Genomic DNA, 8,870 nt, shown 5'->3' with positions numbered 1-8,870 from the left:
TTCCATATTAAAATTTAGATAAAAAAGAGCAACTTAACTGGTGGGCTGTTCCAACTGGCACAGGTATCCTTTTAACTTTCTTTCTAGGGGCTTGCCCTGTCCCACTCAGTGGGTGGCCTTGCCAGCAGGAGTTCCCTTCAGAAGCAGCCAGGTGGCCAGCACTGCCCACCATCATTACCACAATAACTGTGGCCAGGCTTTGCAGGCAGTCATACTAGGGATGACCCTGAAAGTCAGTAGCAGTTATGGCCAGAATTCTCATCCAGCTTGGCCAGGGGCCAGTCCAGCCCACAATTGCTCTTGTAGTAGCCATTGCCAGTTTCCAGACCCTCTGATCACTCAAGTCCAGTTTGCAGGTCAATTGAGGGTCAATCGTTCTTGATGACCTCTGCCAGCATTAATCCACTAAAAATAAATATTAAAGTACCAGACTTCAAAAACTGTGGGTTTGATTGCTGCACAGAACATCTACTAATTGGCCAAAAAAAAAAAAAAAAATTGTTGACATTAGCATATTAAATGATGTCTAATATTTATCAATAAATACTGCAATTAATTGATTGTGATGTACCCACACATCTAAATAGGCACTATCATTGTTAAAATTTGCTTATCTAGTTTACCAATACTGTTTTCTTTCCAAAGGATAAAAACTATGTTTCTTTTAAACATGTTTACAGATGAAGAGCATGTTTTATTTAAAAAGTTTATAGATGGAAAGGTTAAGTATATTTGTTAATAGTTTAATCTACATTAACCAAATTGTCATCTGTATAAGGAAAATATACATATTCAAATAACTATATTGTCATTTTAGTTGAAAAATTTTTAATGAATCTTTTTCCTTTAAAATAGATGGAAAAAAATCCCACACACACTGGAGTGCATGCACACTCAGTCACTCAGTCCTGTCCAACTCTATGGGACTCCATGGGCAATAGTCTGCCAGACTCCCCTGTAAATGTTATTTTCCTAGCAAGAATACTGGAGTGGTTTGCCACGCCATCTTCCATGGGATCTTCCCAACCAAAGGATCAGTCCTGTGTCTCCTGCTTCACAGGTGGTTTCTTTACCTGCTGAGCCACCTGGGAAGCCCCCATACACTGGAGACTTGGTACAAATTCCTAAAAACAGTCCAGGCTGAAGAGTAAGATTTTATCTTTGAAATCAAGGGAAAAAGGAAAGAAAATAAGGGTGAGTTGCACATTTATTTTGAAAAGATTAAATGTCCTGTTTACTCTAATCCTTTCTTTCTCATAAAGACTTTTGAAATTTCCTTGGACTGCAAAGAGATCAAACCAGGCAATCCTAAAGAAAGTCAGTCCTGAACATTCATTGGAAGGACTGATGCTGAATCTGAAGCTCCAATACTTTGCCCACTTGATGCAAAGGACTGACTCATTGGAAAAGACCCTTATGCTGGGAAACACTGAAGGCAGGAGAAGTGGGCAACAGAGGATGAGATGGTTGGATGGCATCACCAACTCAAAGGACATGAGTTCGAGCAAACTCTGGGAGATGCTGATGGGCAGAGAAGCCTGGTGTACTGCAGTCCATGGGGTCCGTAGGAGTTGGGCATGACTAGCAACTGAACAACAGCAAAAAAAGTCTATGGGCACAGAACACCATGTATTCATGGCAGATTGAGAAATTAATATAATTTATTCAAAAGATGTCATCTGAAATCAGCTTATTGGAGCATAATTTCTGATCTTGCCTAGTTTTTTTGTCAAAGTAGAAAATAGTATTTTAGCAAATACATTTACTTTTGAGTCTCTGTTATTTCATCAATAAAAAGAGATAAGAAATAAAGATTACTCCAAAAGTAGATTACAAGGATTAAAAATGCATGAATAACTCAGAAGAGTCCCTGGTATTTATATCTAAGCACTTAACAAACATTACTTGTGATTGTTGTCATCATGATGGTAAAGTATATTTGTACCTTGATTCCAGCTTTGAGTCTATGCTTCTTTCTTGCAGATCACTAGTCTATAAGTCTTATCTGATTAAATAGGTAATATCAAAGAATTAGAATCAAAAGCCAGCATTTCAAATCAAATTTTGGAGATTTCATTCAAAAGGTACATATTCTTGAACTGTTTAAATTCAATATAGGCTTAATATTCATATTGATTATTAAAATTATATGGAATTTCTCAAAAGTATCGGCACTCTTTTAGCTGAATCTCATGAAGATCAGGAGTTTATTATGATTCTGGGAAATGTGAAACCAACTTAGATGAAAATCAACTGAAACACTTACTCAAGAGGTTTACAAATTAATTTGATTCATAAACAGCAGACAGTGCAACCTTTCTTTAATTAAGAAAATCTAGGTCAACAAACATATTCAAACATATGATTTAATGTGACTTTATTTGAGGATTATACAGTTTACAAAACATACTTTATTATTATTTAATCCTTTCTAATTACCTACAAATTCCTTTGGGGGGCTTCTGCAGTTTTATGGTTTCTATGCAATTGGGGATAGATATATAACTTGCATTAAATGCTAAGTCAATTCTAAAATGTCTGTGTCCTTTGGATTGCATTCTTTTTATTAAACAGGTGTTTAAATGATATTAGGCTATTTATTTTAAAAGAAATGAGCAGCCATGATGGAGTAAATGGTATCTGAAATTTCCTCCTATTCTAACCAACTTTGAAATATATAAAATTATTTTTTCAGACAATATGTAACTGGCAGCATATCCTATGGTTCCTTAAACAAGACTGCAAATTATTTATGTCCTGTTATCACACTGGTTTCTGGATTGATCTTGCTTTCAAGACCATGGAGAAGCACCAAGTATGGAAGTCTTGTTGAGTTGAGGAAACAAGTAATAGCGCTGAGGAAAGTTGAGTGGGTAGATTTTACAGGGTAAATTATGAGGGCTTTAGAAATCTGCTTAGAGTTCCTCTTGAGACATTGGTTAAATTCTAATGTATGCGTGTTTAGGATTAACTACCCAGGGACAAGCAAATAACAATTACCAGGGAAATAACTACTACTAAGGAGCTGTAAACTGACCAATTTTTAGGACTCACTAATTTATATTTCCTCTGAAAACAACAGTCATGTTGTTGTACATCTTTAATAGCATTTGTTATTTTGAAACTTAAAAAAGCAGATTTGCTTGATGAATGTGATATGGATACATTGTTTTGTCAACCTGAGAATAAAGATGCTATTAAACATCTGTGACATTCAGTGGTAACTTTTGAAGAGCCATGCAAAAAAAGAACTATGAAATGTGTTTAAGGATTTATATAAAAATATGAACATAATATAGAAAGAAATGGAAATATTAAGAATAACCTAGTCAAGGCTATGGTTTTTCCTGTGGTCGTGTATGGATGTGAGAGTTGGACTGTGAAGAAGGCTGAGCACTGAAGAATTGATGCTTTTGAACTGTGGTGTTGGAGAAGACACTTGAGAGTCTCTTGGACTGCAAGGAGATCCAATTAGTCCATTCTGAAGGAGATCAGCCCTGGGATTTCTTTGGAAGGAATGATGCTAAAGCTGAAACTCTAGTACTTTGGCCACCTCATGCAAAGAGTTGACTTATTGGAAAAGACTCTGATGCTTGGAGGGATTGGGGGCAGGAGGAGAAGGGGACGACAGAAAATGAGATGGCTGGATGGCATCACTGACTCGATGGACGTGAGTCTGGGTGAAGTCTGGGAGTTGGTGATGGACAGGGAGGCCTGGCGTGCTGCGATTCATGGGGTCGCAAAGAGTCGGACACGACTGAGCAACTGAACTGAACTGAATTGAAAGTAGCATCTAGATCTAAAAACAATGCAAAAACTAAAGTGAAGCCAGTTCACAGAATGGACTTATATCTGTAGATTTGACACTTATTTTAGTTTTGACATGAAAATGAAGATTACTGCTCTTGAGGACACAGGGGAAAAAAAAACAAACTCTGAAAATTTAAAGAAGAAAAAGCAGTTCAGCATGGGGAAGAGGGAAGGTAAGAAACAGAACTTCAGTGATAAGTTGTCTAATACACTTATACCTGGAATTCTAGCAGAAAAAAAAAAAAAAGAAGATGGAAAGGAAGAAAATTCATATTGAAAAAATATCACACATTTGTACATCCTTTTTCATGAAATATAGTGTTTCAAACTTAAATGCTGTTTTGATATAACAAACAGGAAGGGAGTCAGCAATCGTGTGCAAAACTACCAAGAAAGTTAAGATGAGGACTCATATTAGATTTTGATTTACATATTTAAAGAACATTTGAACCTTGAATGTAATTTCAATATAAAGACGGGAACTAAACAGATTATGATAAAAGGTGGAAAATTTTAATTTATCTTTTTTTCACTATGTGCATATTATGAAATGTGAAAGTGTTAGTCGCTCAGTTGTTTCTGACTCTTTGTGACCCCAAGAACTGTAGCCTGCCAGGCTCCTCTGTCTATGGAATTCTCCATGAAAGAATACTGGAATAGGAAGCCACTCCCTTCTCCAGGGGATCTTCCCTGACCCAGGGATTGAACCTGGGTCTCCTGAAATGCAGGCATATTCTTTTTTTTTTTTTTTAATTTTATTTTATTTTTAAACTTTACATAACTGTATTAGTTCAGTCACTCAGTCATGTCTGACTCTTTGTGACCACATGGACTGTGGCATGCCAGACTTCCCTGTCCATCACCAACGCCTGGAGCGTTCTCAAAGTCAAGTCCATCAAGTCAAAGATGCTATCCAGCCATCTTGCCCTCTGCAGTCCCCTTCTCCTCCTGCCTTCAATCTTTCCCAGCATCAGGGTCTTTTCCAATGAGTCAGTTCTTCACAATAGGTGGCCAAATATTGTAGTTTCAGCTTTAGCATCAGTCCTTCCAATGAATATTCAGGACGATTTCCTTTAGGATGGACTGGTTGGATCCCCTTGTAGTCCAAGGGACTCTCAAGTGTCTTCTCCAACACCACAGTTCAAAGGCATCAATTCTTCAGCACTCAACTTTCTTTATAGTCCAACTCTTACATCCATACATGACTACTGGAAGAAACCATAGCTCTGACAAGATGGACTTTAGTTGGCAATGTCTCTGCTTTTTAATATGCTGTCTAAGTTGGTCATAGATTTTCTTCCAAGGAGCAAGCATCTTTTAATTTCATGGCCAAAGTCACCATCTGCAGTGATTTGGATCCCAAGAAAATAAAGTCTCTCACTGTTTCCAGTGTTTCCACATCTATTTGCCATTAAGTGATGGGACTGGATGCCATGATCTTAGTTTTCAGAATACTGAGTTTTAAGACAGTTTTTTCACTCTCCTCTTTCACTTTCATCAAGAGGCTCCTCAGTTCCTTCAGTTTCTCCCATAGCGGTGGTATCTGAGGCTACTGATATTTTTCCTGGCATTCTAGATTCCAGTTTGTGCTTCATCCAGTCCGGCATTTCGCATGATGTACTCTGCATATAAGTTAAATAAGCAGTGTGACAATATAGAGCCTTGATGTACTCCTTTCCCAATTTGAAACCAGTCTGTTGTTCCATGTCCAGTTCTAACTGTTGCTTCTTGACCTGCACACAAATTTCTCAGGAGGCAGGACAGGTGGTCGTGTATTTCCATCTCTTTAAGAATTTTCCACAGTTTGTTGTGATCCACACAATGAAAGGCTTTGGCATAGTCAATAAAGCAGAAATAGATGTTTTTCTGGAACTCTCTTGCTTTTTTGATGATCCAACAGATGTTGGCAATTTGATCTCTGGTTCCTCTCCCTTTTCTAAATCCAGCTTGAACATCTGGAAGTTAGTTCACTGTTCATATACTGTTGAAGCCTGATTTCAAGAATTTTGAGCATTACTTTGCTAGCATTTGAGATGAGTGTAATTTTGTGGTAGTTTGAATATTCTTTAGCATTGCCCATCTTTGGGATTGGAATGAAAACTGACCTTTTCCAGTCCTGTGGCCACTGCTGAGTTTTCCAAATTTGTTGGCATATTGAGTGCAGCACTTTCCCAGCATCATCTTTAAGGATTTGGAATAGCTCAACTGGAGTTCCATCACCTCCACTAGCTTTGTTTGTAGTAAGGCTTCCTAAGGACTACTTGACTTTACATTCCAGGATGTCTGGCTCTAGGTGAGTGATCACACCATCATGGTTATCTGGGTCATGAAGATCTTTTTTGTATAGTTTTTCTGTGCATTCTTGCCACCTCTTCTTAATATCTTCTGCTTCTGTTAGGTCCATACCATTTCTGTCCTTAATTGTGCCCATGAAATGGTCCCTTAGTATCTCTAATTAACTTGAAGAGATCTTGAGTCTTTCCCATTCTATTGTTTTCCTCTATTTCTTTGAATTGATCACTGAGGAAGGCTTACTTATCACTCCTTGCTGTTCTTTGGAACTCTGTTAATACTTGCATGATTATTTATTCAATTTTTTTCTAGGATGAAGGCATTTATTTAATACCTTTCCTTGTTGAACCATGGGATTCTGACCTGGAAAGATGATGGACTGCTGAAACCCTTGGCTAAGTGGATTATTTTGAGGTGTCTTTGTTCCCATATGCTGCTGAGTTTGGTTAACTGTTGGAGAGGTTACAACTCATATCCCTATTGGAAGGGGGAGCAGAGGATGCAGACTTGTTGTTGAGGTGAGGCTGTACAGGGGGGTTGGGACCTTAAAAGGCCCTCCTTGCAAGTTCATCTGAGGAGCTGTTAAATGGCCTGGGTTGTTCATCTGAGGAAAGTTTCTCTGGGTTCCTGAAGCTTGCTGCTGCCAAAGGTATATGGAGGAGGAGAGCGGGCAGTTGTCTGTATGGTAGTTAAGGATGATCTTGCCTGGATTTGCTGTCGCATTGGGCCAGGCAGGGGAGCATTTCCTACCCTTGATTTGCAGTCATTGTGCCAGAGAACTCTAGGCTGGAGGAAGCTGAATGACTCCAGAAGGCAGCTTGTTCCAGCCTAGAGGAAGAGAAACTTGATTTGGGGCAGTAAACTGGAGTTGAATCCCCTGTGGCTGTTGCTGCTGATGTTGCTGTAGGGTTCTTGCTGCATCTATTGCTGCTGCTGCCGCTGGGGAAAAATTAGCTGGGTTTATTTTTCTCTTCATTGGGACAGGCCGTATTGGGTGGTGCAGAGGAACTAAAGATCCTGAGCAATGACTTCACTGCTGTATATGGAGCTCAGAGAAGAGTGGATCAGTTGTGTCTGACTAGAAGCACGACGAGGAGTCCTGGGCTGCATTTTGAATTGGGGCCTGATGCCATCGTGGAATATGACACGTTTCCACCCTGGGGTAGCATAATAGTTGCAGTGTTGGTCATCCTTATTATCATGGAGCACCTTTCATGGGAAATCCCATCTTCATCGTAATTTAATTTCCACTCCCATGGATCCTTTATTTCTCACATCATGGCTTTGGTTCTGAGACAAAGCCAGGTTTCCCTTCCATCTGAATGAAGGGAATTCCCAGATCCTGAAGACACTGGTTGTTGCTCTGAATCAGGATCCATAGCCTCTCCGCTGCTTCCCAGAAGATGTTGAATGCCACATGTAGGATGCTCCATGGCTCTACCTTTCCATACCTTTAGCTTGCTGGATTCCATGTGTAATAAATTGAGTGTATTCTCCAATATTGTATCCAAGTTCCATTTGAAGTCTTTATCATCTCTGTTTCCTTTGAAGGCCAAAAAATTCACCTCTGAGTCGTCCACTGTTAATGAGCAAAAGGAAATATGTTGTTACTGTTATTCAGTGGCTAAGTGGTGTCCTACCCTTTGTGACCCCATGGACCATGGCATGCCAGGCTCCCCTGTCCTTCACTGTCTTCTAGAGTTTGCTTAAATTCATGTCCATTGAGTCAATGATGCCATTCAACCATCTCACCCTCTGTCGTCATCTTCTCCTCCTGCATTCAGTCTTCCCCAACACCAGGGTCTTTTCCAGTCAGTCAGTCTTTCACATTGGGTGCCAAATATTGAAGCTTCAGCTTCAGCATGAGTCCTTCCAATGAATATTCAGGGTTGATTTCCTTTAAGATGGTCTGGTTTGATATCCTTGCTGTCCGAGGGACTTTGAAGAGTTTTCTCCAGCACCACTGTTCAAAAGCATCGATTTTTCCATACTCAGCCTTATTTATAGTATGTCTTCTAAATTTGGAAGGTTGTCCAAAACCATGGTGAATATTATTCCAGAAGCATGTGTGTGTGTTAGTTACTCAGCTGTGTCTGACTTTTTGCAATCCCATACTCTGTCCATGATATTCTCCCAGCGATAATACTGGAGTGGTTTGCCATTCCCTTCTCCAGGGGATCTTCCCAATCTAGCAAGTGAACCCAGATCTCCTGCATTCCAGGCAGATTCTTTACTGCCTAAGCTGCCAGAAGCATATGTCCACCATATTCCAGGTGGACAATACAGAAAAAAATGTTTTTCTTAATTTTTATCATTTATATAGATCATCTTCTAAATCCAAACAATCTGGCATTTTTAGGACCTGTATTTTAAGGTAGCAGTCAATTGCAAATACTGAGCTTGGCCTCAGCCCACCAGGGTGGACCTTGAGCAATGCCCTTTAAAGTGGATGCACTTGGCCCTCTGTGTATCCCTCCATCTGGTGGGGTGGACCTTAAGCAGTGCCCTTGACAGTGGATGCCCTTGGCCCTCAGTGTATACCTCCATCCATCCTTGCCTGCATCTATCTGTCTAGCCATCAGCACCCAGCTACTCAAATCCAGACCCACCTGGGACTCAGGGAGCCAGTGGGGAGGGGCATGGACTAAACCAGGCTGGGGAGGAAAGGGAGATAATTTACTTTGTGTCAAGGAATCCTTTTCTTTCCAGAAGCTTTCAATATATCATTGCATGTTTTATTCTGAAAGTTTCATGGTTCCTTGTCTTAG

The 8,870-nt window shown here is 39.7% G+C and overlaps 1 pseudogene; it reads right to left on the bottom strand.

The window, feature by feature from the left end:
* Positions 1-357: 357 nt before the first annotated feature.
* On the bottom strand, positions 358-8,653 carry LOC102392973 (annotated as a pseudogene).
* Between the last annotated feature and the right edge of the window lie 217 nt (positions 8,654-8,870).

This window comes from Bubalus bubalis, chromosome 12 (genome assembly GCF_019923935.1).
Source record: "Bubalus bubalis isolate 160015118507 breed Murrah chromosome 12, NDDB_SH_1, whole genome shotgun sequence".
Lineage (NCBI taxonomy): Eukaryota > Metazoa > Chordata > Mammalia > Artiodactyla > Bovidae > Bubalus > Bubalus bubalis.
This window is presented reverse-complemented; position numbering and strand designations above follow the sequence as displayed.